Source organism: Chiloscyllium plagiosum, unplaced genomic scaffold (assembly GCF_037043375.1).
Source record: "Chiloscyllium plagiosum isolate Xiang-an unplaced genomic scaffold, Cpla_swu_hap1 HiC_scaffold_31, whole genome shotgun sequence".
NCBI classification, from domain to species: Eukaryota; Metazoa; Chordata; class Chondrichthyes; order Orectolobiformes; family Hemiscylliidae; genus Chiloscyllium; species Chiloscyllium plagiosum.
In genome coordinates this window covers 68,380,941-68,395,589 of record NW_028270169.1, presented here as the reverse complement: position 1 = coordinate 68,395,589, position 14,649 = coordinate 68,380,941, and positions in this window count along the sequence as shown.

The window sequence follows — 14,649 nt, the reverse complement described above, 5'->3', positions numbered from 1 at the left end:
GCATAGCCAACAACACCCACATCCCTTCAGGAGCAAGAGAAAATGGATCTCCCCATTGTCAGCCAACTCCTGCTATAGACCACTGCTCCCTTTTTCGACCACTCCTCGAGATTGGATATTCCCACACTGAGTCCATTGTCATAAATATGAAATGATCCATTCCAGTTTTGGTCCACTTTTGGAGATAAAGGATCCTCCACTCGATTCAGTGTCGTTACCTGGAGTAGGGAACACCAACAGATCAACCAGTACCCAGCAAAGACAACCGAGGCAAAAGGATCTGTCTCCTGGTTTTGAGATCATCAAATGTTGAGAAATTTATTGTTGAAACTTTATTGCTGGAACAGCACAGCAGGTCAGGCAGCATCCAGGGAACAGGAGATTCGACGTTTCGGGCACAGGCCGAAATTTATTGTGCTTGGCAAAATAAGCCATGACATGGATTATCCACTGGGATTGCTGATGCCCTGAGTTCATCAGAACTCAGCATCAAGCATCCAACCTTTCATCTTGGACTTTTCTCCTGTTTTCTGCCATACACGACATTCCCTTGGACACTAGCCACCCTTCAGGTTAAGAGATTTTCTCTTGCACATTTGGCAACAGTGATCATTTTTAAAAGTACTCATGAGATGTGTGTTTTTGTGACCAGGAAAAAGTGAGAACTGCAGATGCTAGAGATCAGAGTCGAGAGTGTGGTGTTGGAAAAGCGCAGCAGGTCAGGCAGTATCCGAGGAGCAGGAGAATCAACATTTCGGGCATAAGTCCTTCATCAGGAGAATCGCTTTTGTGACCAGGCCAGTGTTCATTGCCCAGCCTTTCTGATGTTGTTGGAGATCAGCCTTTTTGAACATCTGCATTCCATGGTGTGCAGGAAACCCACTGTGTTCTTGGGGGAGAGTTGCAGAATTTCTACCCAGCAACAATAGATTTCCATGTCAGCCTGAAATTTGGGTTGAAAGGGAACATGCATGCAATGGTGTTTCTATGCATCTACTGCCCTTGTTCTTCCAGATGGTGGAGGTCATGGGTTCATGAGATGCTGTCAAAAGAGACTTGGAGTCTTACTGTTTTGCAACTTAGAGGTAGCATTCCTTTCTGGTCAGGCATGTTGTTGGTGAAGGGAGTGAGAACTGAATGTGGTGATTGGCACACCATACAATCACCTGTTTGTCCTGCACAATGTGGAGCTTTGTGAGTGTTGCACTCAGTGTTGAATTTGAGCTATACTCAGCCAGATACATGGATAGCATTCCATCTCACCTGAGGTCTGCTTTCTGGACATGGATTGGAGAGATGGGCGGGGAGCTTATTGCCACGGTAATCAGGGCATGTGACATATTCCTGTTACCACAGCATTTGTAAGGCTGGACCAGGTCATTTTCTTGTCAACGATTGGCCCAGGTTGTTGATTACCTTGTATTCAGTGATGGTGATGTCATAGTAAGCTAATGGGAGATTGGTAGATTCTCACTTTTGGAGGTTGCCATTGCATGTGGGGTAGGAATGTTACTTGTCAATTATCAGACTAAGCTATTTATTATCTTGCTGTACATGGACATAAACCTCTTCATTTTTAAAGGAGTTGCAAATGATGCTGAACATTGTACAATCACGAGAAAGCATCTCTAATTTGGAAATTACGATGGAGAGAAGGGCATTACATAGAACACAGGACAATACAGCAGAGGAACAGGCCATTCAGCCCAAGGTGTTGTGCTGAACATGATTCCAAATTAAATTATCCCTTTTGCTGCCCATGGTCCATATCCCTCCTTTCCTTGCTTATTCATGTGTTTATCTAAAAGTCCCTTAAACGCCTCTGTCATATTTGCCTCTAGCACTATCCCTGGCAGCATGTTGCAGGCACGTAGTGCTCTGTGTGGAAGACCTGCCTCTTACATCTCCTTTGAACTCCCCCCCCCACCCTCACCTAAAATTCATGTCCTTTAGCAGTGGACATTTCAACTCCGGGAAAAAAGATTTTGACTCTCAACCCTATCTATGCCTCTCATAATTTTATATACTTCTATCAAGTCTCCCCTCAGCCTGTGCCACTCCAGAGAAAATAACCTGAGTTTTTTTTAGCCTCTCATTATAATTCATACCCTCTAATCCAAGCAGCATCATGATAAACCTCTTCTGCCCCATCTCCAAAGCATCCACATCCTTCCTGTAATGTGGCGACCAGAATTGAATGCAATACCCTTAAGTGTATCTTATAAAGGTGCAACATGATATCCTGACTCTTATAGTCAATGCCCTGACCAATAAAAGTGAGCATGTCATAGGCCTTCTTCACCGCTCTACCTACTTGCGTGGCCACTTTCAGGGAGCTATGGACTAAGATCCAAGATCCCTCTGAAAACAATGTTGTTCAGAGTCCTGCCATTAACTGTATACTTTTCCTTAATATTTGATCTCCCAAATTGTGACACCTCACACTTACCCGGATTCAGCTCCACCTGCCATTTCTCTGCCATTATTTGCAATTTATCTCTATCCCACTGTATCTTTGACAACCTTCTACACTGTCCATGACTCCCCAATCTTTGTGTCACGTTCAAACTTATTAACCTATCCATCTATGTTTTCATCCAAGTCATTCACATAAATCACAAACAGCAGAGGTTCCAGTTCTTATTCCTTTAGAACAGAGACACCCAGCCAGGAAAATAAGCACCCTTCCACCACTACCCTCTGCCTTTTGTGAGCAAGCCAATTCTGAATCCAAGTGGCCAAGTCACCATGTATCCCATTGCAGCTTCATCTTCTGGATGAGTGTAGCATAAGAGACCTTGTCAAAAGCCTGAATAAAATTGACGTAAACAACATTCATTACTCTACCATCAATCACTTTAATCACCTCCTCAAAAGAAAAATCAAGACATGGCCCAAAGCCATGGTAACAGACCCTAATTAGGCCAGACATTTCCAAAAGCACATAAATCCTATGCCTGAGAATCTTCTCCACTAGTTTCCCAACCACTGATATGAGACTCACCAGTCTATAATTATCTGGATTTTCTCTATTTCTCTTGTTGAACAGAGGAACAACATTAGCTACTCATGGATCTCTCCAGTGGCTAGAGATGATACAACGATCTTGGTCATGATGCCAGCAATCTCCCCTCTTGCCTCTCTCAATATCCTGGGGTAGATCCCATCAGGTCCTGTGCAGATATCCATTTCAATTTCTCTTTAATTTCGGAGGGTCAGTGTGGACTTGTTGGGCTGAACGGCCTGTTTCCATACTGTAAGTAATCTAATCTTTCAGAGACCCAATACCACTTCTTTCTTGACCTAAAAATGCCCTAGCATATTAGCATGTCCCACACTAATCTCATTATCCTCCATATCCTTCTCCTGGGTGAATACTGACGCAAATTAGTCATTTAGGATCTCACTCACATCCTCTGCCTCCAAGCACAAGTTTTATCCTTGAGTGGTCCTCCCCTCTTCAGAGTTATCCTCTTGCTTTTAATGTATGCATAAAATATCTTGGGATTCTCTTTAACCCTTCTTGGCAAGGACATTCTGTGAAACCACCTTGCTTTCCCAATATCCTACTTGATGAACTTTCCTACTTTCTTTATATTCCTCATGGACCCTATCTGATTTTAGCTTCCTAAACTTTATATTGCTTCCCTTTATCTTTTTGACTAAATTCACAACCTCCCTCATTATCCAAGGGTCCTGTACCTTGCCATCCTCCTTCCTGGAACATGCAGGTCCTGAACTCTCATCAGCAAGTCTTTAAACAATTCCCACATGTCAATTGTGAACTTGCCTGATAACAGCTCCTGCTAATTCATTCTCCTGAGAACCCATCTAATAATGGTATAATTGGCCCTCGCCCTATTTAGTACTTTGATGCAGGGTCCAGAATTATCCTTATTCATAGCTCGCTTAAAACTTAAGGAGTTGTTATGACTATTTCCAAAATGGTCTCTCAGTGTGAGGTCAATCCTCTGGCCAGTCTCATTTGCCAATACAATGTCCAGTACGGCCCGTCCTATGGTAGGATGATCCACATACTGTTTCAACAAACCCTCTTGGATGCACCTAACATATTCTTCCCCGTCTAAGCTTCTTGCTGTAAATGAGTCCCAGTCAATATTGGGAAAGTTAATGTCACCTATTATGACAACCCTTTCCATAATCTGTCCACACATCTATTCTTCAATGACTCAGTGATTGTTGGTTGGGGTGGGGGGCTTTAGTATAATCTCATCGGAATGATCGTTCCTTCCTTTTATTGAGCTCTACCCATATTACCTCAGTGGATGTGCCCTCCAGTATGTCCTCTGAGTACAGATGTGATATTCTCCTTGAGTAGGAATGCAACTAAAATCCTCCATTTTTTTTAAAACTCACCTTTATCTCATCCAAAATAATGAAATCCTGGAAAGTTGAGCAGCCAGTCCTGATCCTCTCTGTAATGGTCACATCATAATCTCATGTACTGATCCAGGCTCCAGGCCCATCTGCCTTATCAAGAATACTGCATGCATAGAAATGATCACACTGCAGCCCATCAGTCCCATCCTGTTCATTAAGCTGACCCTGCCTGCCCTTCCTTTCAGACTTACTGGTCCTAATGTCAACCTTCCCCTCAATCCCTCCACTTGTTGACCTGCTGCTGTGATTCTCAGCCCTGTGGCTCTCCAGTTGAAACCCTCCCGAGTAGGCATTGATGAGGCAGCTGTACGTATTAGGGCCAAGCTACGACTCTGAACAATTCCTGCAGAGATGTACAACAGCTGAAATGACTGACCTCCAACAGCCATAACTATCATCAACGCTAATTGAAAAATGCTCATTGAATCACATTGTCGTTAGAATCGAGTATTCTCTTCAGGACATTGACTCACATGTAATATAGTTCTACAGTGAAAGATATTCCCAGTAAAAGTTGCAATTGGAATCATAGGTATCCTGCTGTTAGTGCTCCACATTTATTCTAATGTTGCATTTACAGATACCCACAGAAAAGCAAGAATACTGGTTCAGAAGTTCATATGTGAGCAGTCACTCACACGCTGTACAATTCTACAATGACACATCCTCCCACCAACATGAGACGATAGCAATCAGAGGGTCCAGCCTGAGGTTTGTGATCCCCATTCAGTACAATTCCATGATCAGTGATACATTCACTCAGAGTGATTCCTGGAGGTCCGGATCAATAGTACACAACATTCCAGTCAATCCCTGGATAATGTAGCATGTCTGTCAGCTACAGATAGAGTTTCTTCCCTCAGCTGAGGAATTACCCACAGAGTTAGTTTGGAAATGTTAACTGCGTTAAACTGATATCACACATTGGGAACATGCACTACCCCAGACCAGTGCCCAGTAAGTCAAGGGTTAAATGTATCCTTCATGCACAGCAATGGATCAGTGTTCAGGCAGTACCCCACATCAATGAGGAGGATCTGCTGGGGAAGTAAAGACTGAACTTCAAATGAGCAATAAAACAAATCTCCAATAAAAGCCACCACAGGATGCTTCTGCCCCAGAACACTCAGTCGTCTATAAAAACTGAAAAAAACTGTGGATGCACAGAATCAGAAACAAAACCAGAAATTGCTGGAAAAGCTCAGCATCTGTGGAGAGATGTCAGAGTTAACCTTTCAGGTTCAGTGACTGGATGTGAAGCATTAACTCTAATTTCTGTCTGCAACTGCTGCCAGACCTGCTGGTATATTCCACCATCTCTGTGGTTTTGTTATTATTGTTGTTGAGTCAGTCTTCGGTATTATACTCACCTCTGGCACTGTGGCAGGAACATTTGTTCTCTGAATCTTTTTTTTTAGATTACATTACACTGTGGAAACAGGCCCTTCGGCCCAACAAGTCCACACCGACCCGCCGAAGCGCAACCCACCCATACCCCTACATTTTACATTTACCCCTTACCTAACACTACAGGCAAATTAGTATGGCCAATTCACCTGACCTGCACATCTTTGGACTGTGGGAGGAAACCGGAGCATCCGGAGGAAACCCACGCAGACACGGGGAGAACATGCAAATTCCACACAGTCAGTCGCCTGAGGCGGGAATTGAACCCGGGTCTCTGGCGCTGTGAGGCAGCAGTGCTAACCACTGTGCCACCGTGCCGCCCATCTTACATAATCATATTGGATATCACATGAAGTTAATTTGATATCTCCCCACCCAACACTCCATTGACTGCATTTTCCTTCAAGTGAACTACTTTGGGATGAAGAGAAGGTTCATTATTGCAACAAAGAATTTGACCCCCTGTATTATTCACCTGATGTATATAACACGCTGTGCCAGATGTGTCCCAGGTAGCAGTGTTGATGCAGCAGCCCTGACATTTACAATGTACTGTGTGAAAGTTCAGCTCAGTGTTCGCATTGCTGCAAGCATTTAGAAACTTCCAAGTGCTAGCTGGCAACAACAAATCCCTTCAATACTAACTCACTCCCACCCCCAACTTACTTTCTATCTCTCAATAGCCACAAAACAGTATGGAGTTACTCAGTATCGAAATGTCACCTCCAATAAACCACCTCATCTGTAAACCACAATCACTGTTTGGTCAGACATCCTATGGGATAATCAGTGCAATTATGTCCTGTGCTAAGGGGCAAAGAACATCATGCTATATCAGGGTCGACAGACGATTTATCTTGTTTCAGCAGTGTGCTGCTAATGGACTATGAACTCTGGTACCATATCCAACTCACCACGTCCCTCAATGCTGAACATCATTAGATTACTTAGATTAGTGGGCGGCACGGTGGCACAGTGCCTCACATCGCCAGAGACCCGGGTTCAATTCCCGCCTCAGGCGACTGGCTGTGTGGAGTTTGCACATTCTCCCCGTGTCTGCGTGGGTTTCCTCCGGGTGCTCCGTTTCCTCCCACAATCCAAAAAATGTGCAGGTTAGGCAAATTGGCCATGCTAAATTGCCCGTAGTGTTAGGTGTAGGGGTAATGGGTTTGGGTGGGTTACGCTTCGGCGGGTCGGTGTGGACTTGTTGGGCCGAAGGGCCTGTTTCCACACTGTAAGTAATCTAATCTAATCTAAACTAATCATGTCAACTGGAGGGTACAACAGCAGGGTTGACTTTCACTCTGTACAGCAAGATGTTCTTGATCCTGATTGGAGCCTCAGAGCAGCACAACAATATCAAATATCTGAAACCACACATCACCCCAAACCAACTTGGCTTTCATCAGAGAAACATCCATTTGTCCTACACAGTCTCTACTGTTCTGAGGCCTCTGGACCAGGCACAACAGCAGAGATGTCACACAATTGATGGAGTACTGCACTCCATGGTGTAACACAATGGCCTCACAGTGAATCCATTCAAAAACATGCCCAAAATGCATCTCCAAAATGTCAGTATCAACAAAATAATTATAACGATAATCAAAATAATAATAAATACTTATCCAAATGGATGGCCAAAGATGAAATTACAATCCCAAATTATTGCACCTTTGAGAAACATCAAAGGATAACAGCAACAAAAGGCAACGTGGGAAACATCCTGTTGGACAAAGTTATTTTATCCACAGTGGGAGAGCTGCAGCCACAACTCTCCAGATCTCAGGGTTTGTCCGATTAGACACTGCACCATGGCACTGTGCATCATTTTACAAATGGCACATCTCAAATGTCGATTTGACAGTCAAATATTTCAACAATACTGTTACAATTTGAGTGTGTAAAATTGGGAAAATTGTAAAATGAATTAAAAAGCAGTGGTGTGGTCCCTTTAAGGGATTGTGCTTTGTCTTCACTTGGAAGTTTGTAAGCCTTGTGCAGACAGCTCCAAAATGGAAACAAGTGAATTAAAAGACTTTTCAGTTAGTAGGCCCAAGCAGCATTTTCACCCAGACATAGTTTAAATTCAGCCATTTAATTTAAAATGGCACTTGGAGACGAAGGGCTAATTGAATTTAAAGTGGATTGTTTTAACACCTGGAAGCCAATCAAATGATAAGAATTTAATGGGTCATTGTAGGGGATGTAGAGCGGGGAATTTTGAAAATTGACAGAGAGCCACCTGCCATCTGAACAGACAGCCAACTGTCATCGGAAGAGTAAATATCGGGCACTCACAGAAATCTTGAAGTTCTCCAAAAGGACCCTTCAAAGGTACCACAATATTTCCAGCTCAAAATCCTCCCAGAGGAATCATGAGAAGAAAGGTGTTTGTGACGTGAGATCAACAGAAGGAAAATTGGAGTTAAAGCAGAGAATACATTGACTGTGCAACCTGGAGAGATTAAGTTTCAATTTCTTATTATTTGTGTTTATGCAAGTGAAACTTGTGTTTATCTGAACAGCATTCATTCCAGTAGAATTTAGTTCAGTTTGGAAATACTTAGTACTTAGGGGTTTGATAGCCATCCTGGTTTGATTGTAATTCTGTTAAATTGTTTATTGTTAGAGGTGAATAAATAAATAGTTATTTGTTATTATTACAGTGGTTAGCACTGCTGCCTCACAGCGCCAGAGACCCGGGTTCAATTCCCGCCTCAGGCGACTGACTGTGTGGAGTTTGCACGTTCTCCCCGTGTCTGCGTGGGTTTCCTCCGGGTGCTCCGGTTTCCTCCCACCATCCAAAGATGTGCAGGGTCAGGTGAATTGGCCATACTAAATTGCCTGTCGTGTTAGGTAAGGGGTAAATGTAGGGGTATGGGTAGGTTTCGCTTCGGCGGGTCGGTGTGGACTTGTTGGGCCGAAGGGCCTGTTTCCACACTGTAATCTAATCTAAAAAAAATCTAATTAAAGTGGGGATCAGGGAGTTTCTTTCATTTTAATCCACTTTCACAGGTTATGAGGGAAGAGGTGTTTTGGATTTAATTATTATTAGAAGGGAATCTCTACTCTCATCAGAACTGATTGGAGTTTGTGTGTCAGTTACTCATCAGAGGGTTCGACCTTCCCCTCTTCGTAACAATACAGATCAGAATTCTAACTCTGTGATCAACACGCCTCCCAGTGATCTGCCTTCACAACTATTATACTCCCACACATTTACTGATTGATAAAAACACATAAGATGTTCGAAGCTATCAGTGCTGACCCTCATTTATCACTTCCTAATGACCTGCTGAACCCACCCATTGCCCTGCTGTATCTGGGCTCCCATTTGGAGCGAGCTGCCTGAGCAAGATCCACCAACACAATCCCTTTCCATCAAGGAATGGGAAACACCAGGTGTCACCGCGAGGTTGGTTGTTACAAAACCCATCTGACCGATAGCAGGCTGTGAACTACCACAGAGAGAGGGTGGTCTTCCGAAACCCTTTCTAGACCAGCCAGGGCCGGTGCTCAGCCAAACCCCATCAATGTGGCCTCAGTGTAAACCCATTCTGCACAGTATAAGGAAACACACAATGCTGCACATTACTGAGGAGCCTCCGAACTGACAATATATTCAATTTAAACTCAGTCAGTGAGGACACTATTGTCTGACTATTGGGATTTGCCTTGCTAAATGGATATATAACAATCAGTCATAGAATGGAAATACATTGATTTTACGTAGAGATTTGTGCAACATGAATTGTTACAAGACTTACCAGGAACACCAACAACAACAAGGAAGGTGTAAAATACTTTTGCGGCCATTTGTATTGGAAGGTGCATTTTGTTGTTTGTGAAGTAACCTTTCCCTTCCTGATGCTGGCACAGAACATAGAACATAGAACATAGAAAAATACAGCGCAGTACAGGCCCTTTTGCCCTCGATGTTGCGCCGATCCAAGCCCACGTAACCTACACGAGCCCACTATCCTCCATATGCCTATCCAATGCCCGCTTAAATGCCATTAATGAGGGAGAGTCCACCACTGCTACTGGCAGGGCATTCCATGAACACACGACTCGCTGAGTAAAAAATCTACCCCTAACATCTGTTCTATACCTACTACCCCTTAATTTAAAGCTATGCCCCCTCGTAATAGCTGACTCCATATGTGGAAAAAGGTTCTCATGGCCAACCCTATCTAAACCCCTAATCATCTTGTACACCTCTATCAAGTCACCCCTAAACCTTCTTTTCTCCAATGAAAACAGCCCCAAGTGCCTCAGCCTTTCCTCATACGATCTTCTTACCATACCAGGCAACATCCTGGTAAACCTCCTCTGCACCCATTCCAGTGCCTCCACATCCTTCCTATAGTATAGTGACCAAAACTGCACACAATACTCCAGATGCGGCCGCACCAGAGTCTTATACAACTGCAACATGACCTCAGGACTCCGGAACTCAATTCCTCTACCAATAAAAGCCAGTACGCCATATGCCTTCTTCAAAGCACTATTTATCTGGGTGGCAACTTTCAGAGATCTGTGTACATGGAGACCAAGATCCCTCTGCTCATCCACACTACCAAGTATCCGACCATTATCCCAGTACCCCATCTTCTTGTTACTCTTATCAAAGTGAATCACTTCACACTTACCTACATTGAACTCCATTTGCCACCTTTCTGCCCAGCTCTGCAGCTTATCTATATCCCGCTGTAACCTCCTCACTGTCAACAATCCACCGACTTTCCTATCATCCGCAAACTTGCTCACCCAACCTTCTAGCCCCTCCTCCAGGTCATTTATAAAAATGACAAACAGCTATGGTCCCAAAACAGATCCTTGCGGAACACCGCTAGTAACTGCACTCCAAGATGAACCTTAACCATCAACTACTACCCTCTGTTTTCTTCCAGCCAGCTAATTCCTAATCCAAACCTCCAACTCACCCTCAATGTCATACCTCCATATTTTTTGCAGTAGCCTACCATGGGGAACCTTATCAAACGCCTTACTAAAATCCATATACACCGCATCTACCGCTTTATCCTCGTCCACCTCCTTAGTCACCTTCTCAAAGAATTCAATAAGGTTTGTGAGGCACGACCTGCCCTTCACAAAACCATGCTGACTATCCTTGATCACATTATTCCTATCCAGATGTTCATAAATCCTATCCCTTACAATTCTCTCTAAGACTTTGCCCACAACAGAAGTGAGACTCACCGGCCTATAGTTACTAGGGTTATCCCTACTCCCCTTCTTGAACAAGGGAACCACATTTGCTAGCCTCCAGTCTTCGGGCACTATTCCTGTAGACAACAAGGACATGAAAATCAAGGCCAATGGCTCTGCAATCTCCTCCCTTGCTTCCCAGAGAATCCTAGGATAAATGCCATCAGGCCCAGGGGACTTATCTATTTTCACCCTTTCCAGAATTTCCAACACCTCTTCCCTACATACCTCAAAGCCATCCATTCTAATTAATTGTGACTCAGTATTCACATCGGCAACAATGTCTTGTTTCTGAGTGAATACTGACGAAAAGTATTCATTCAGTGTCTCCTCAATCTCTTCAGCCTCCACACGCAACTTCCCACTACTATCCTTGACTGGACCTATTCCTACCCTAGTCATTCTTTTATTCCTGACATACCTATAGAAAGCCTTAGGGTTTTCCCTAATCCTACCAACTAAGGACTTTTCATGTCCCCTCCTTGCTGCTCTTAGCTCTCTTTTCAGATCCTTCCTGGCTACCTTATAACTCTCAATCGCCCCAATTGAACCTTCACACCTCATCTTTACATAGGCTGCCCTCTTCCCTTTAACAAGGGATTCTAATTCCTTATTAAACCACGGCTCCCTCACACGACCCTTTCCTCCCTGCCTGACAGGTACATACTTATCAAGGACACTCAATAGTTGCTCCTTGAACAAGCTCCACATATCAATTGCGCCCTTCCCTTGAAGCCTACTTTTCCAAGCCACGCATCCTAAGTCGTGCCTCACCGCATCATAATTTCCCTGCCCCCAGCTTTAACTCTTGCCCTGCAGTGCACACTTATCCCTCTCCATCACTAGAGTAAAAGTCACCGAATTGTGGTCACTGTCCCCAAAGTGCTCACCTACTTCAAATTCTAACACCTGGCCTGGTTCGTTACCCAGAACCAAATCCAGTATGGCATCACCTCTTGTTGGCCTGTCTACATATTGTGTCAGGAAACCCTCCTGCACTCATTGGACAAACACCGACCCATCTAATGAACTCGAGCTATAGCTTTCCCAATCAATATCTGGAAAGTTAAAGTCCCCCATAACAACCACCCTATTACTTTCACTCTTCTCCTGAATCATCCTCGCAATCCTTTCTTCTACGTTTCTAGGACTATTAGGAGGCCTGTAGAAAACTCCTAACAGGGTGACCTCACCTTTCCTATTCCTAACCTCAGCCCAAACTACCTCAGATGGCGAGTCTTCATCCATCGTCCTTTCCACGCTGTAATACTATCTTTGACAAGCAATGCCACACCTCCACCTCTTTTACCCCCACCTCTGACCCTACGAAAACATTTAAACCCTGGAACCTGCAACAGCCAATCCTGTCCCTGTTCTACCCATGTCTCCGTAATAGCCACAACATCGAAGTCCCAGGTACCAACCCACACTGCAAGTTCACCTACCTTATTTCGTATACTTCTTGCATTGTAGTATACACACTTCAAGCCACTTTCCTGTTTACAGGCACCCTCCTTTGAGATTGATGCCATGTTCCTAACCTCCCTACACTCCAGGTCCTGCACCCTAAAGCTACAGTCTAGGTTCCCAAGCCCCTGCAGAGTTAGTTTAAACCCCGCCAAAGAATACTAGCAAACCTCCCCCCAAGGATACTGGTGCCCCTCAGGTTCAGGTGTAGACCATCCTGTTTATAGAGGTCCCAACTTCCCCAGAAATAACCCCAGTTATCCAGATACCGGAATCCCTCCCTCCTGCACCATCCCTGTAGCAATCTGGCAGAATTGGAGAATTCCGGAACTGGAGCTGACACAGTCCCAGTGACTTGATTTTATATTATGTGGTAGCTCCACTGGGAAACTGTGATTACACCTTCAAGTTTTTAATACCATTTTGAACAAACAGATTACGACAACAGGTTTATTTTAATGACGAGATGTCATTAAGATTTGCATCTGTAATTGAATACTGGATTAGTCTGGTCCTATTAAGTCTGAAATGTTAATTGTAATTTGGCTTCAAACAACAATCCTTACATTATTTCACTCACTATCAATCCCATCAACATCTAAATATCTTTTGATATCCTTTTCAGTGATGACCTCCATTCTGCTGAGGCTATTCAGTCATTCAATACCTCATGTTGGAGAGCTCCTTGAGAGCTGTTCTACTGCACGCTGTTATCCCACAGCTTTCACTGTTCATTCAGTTAAAAATCACACAAGACCAGGTTATCGTCCAACAGGTTTAAGACACAGAATTTACAGCAAAAGATCACTGCATCATGCAACTAAAACGAGATATTGAACAAAACTAGATTGCTGTTAAGTCTTTGATCTTTTAGATTGGATTGCAGGTTTTGATTCATTAATATGTAAATCCTAGAACTTCTTTGAAATCTAATTTTTGATAACAAAGTTTTATATAAAAAGGTGACATCTCAGCTCAGACAATGCATTAAATGTGTGAGGTTAGAGTCTGTCTGAGTCAGACTGGTTCTGTTTCCAAAGTAGCAATTGAAGAAGGGCTTATGCCTGAAACGTCGATTCTCCTGTTCCCTGGATGCTGCCTGATCTGCTGCGCTTTTCCAGCAACACATTTTCAGCTCTGATCTCCAGCATCTGCAGTCCTCACTTTCTCCCCTAGCAATTGGTAAAACGTTACATGGATTGAATGCCTGCAGGTTGTGTGCTTTTTCAGCAAAATAGAATGTATCTGCAAATACAAATTCACCTGATAGACATATATGTGTGTGTGTACGTGCGCGTGCATGTGAGGCAGAGAGAGAGAGTGTGTGGATGTGAGTGCGCGTGAGAGAATGTGTGTTTGCATATAGCATACTTGGTAGAGTGTGTGCATGAGTGTGATGCAGTATAAGCCTGTGAGAGGATGTGCATGTGGATGTGGTTGTTAGGGGGTGTATGTCTGAGAGAGAGTGTGTGTACAAGAGAGTGAATGTGTGAGTATGTAAGATTGTATGTGTATGTGTGTGAGTGTGAGTGTGTATGGTGTAGTGGTGTTTCCTGTCATGTGACATGAATGCAATGTCCCGGTTGAGGCCATTCTCATGTTTACCAAACTTGGTGGTCAGCCTCTGCTCGGCCACTCTGTGTTGTTGCGTGTCCCAAAGTCTGCTTTGGAGGATGGTCCCCCAAAGATCCAAGACTGAATGTCCCTGACCACTGAAGTGTTCCCCGACTGGGAGGGAACAGCCCTGCCTGGCGTTTATTTTGCAGGTGTCCATTCATCCATTGTTGCAGCGTCTGCTTGGTCTCGCCCATGTATCTGTGCATGACATTGTGATCTTTTGCTATAAATTCTTGTCTTACGATCCTGCTCCATAGCTACCTGATGAAGGAGCAGCGCTCCGAAAGCTAATACTTACAAATAAACCAGTTAGACGCTAACCTGGTGTCATGTGATTTTTAACTTTGTCCACCCCAGTCCAACACCAGCTCCTCCACACCTTGTTAATTCAGCTACACAACCCATTTGGGAAATTCTATCCGTGAATGAGCATTCTAATACAGAACCTGAAGTTGATAGTGAGCATTCCACTGGGTAATATTTTCTCAAAACAAAAACAAAAAGAATTCAGAACCTGAACTT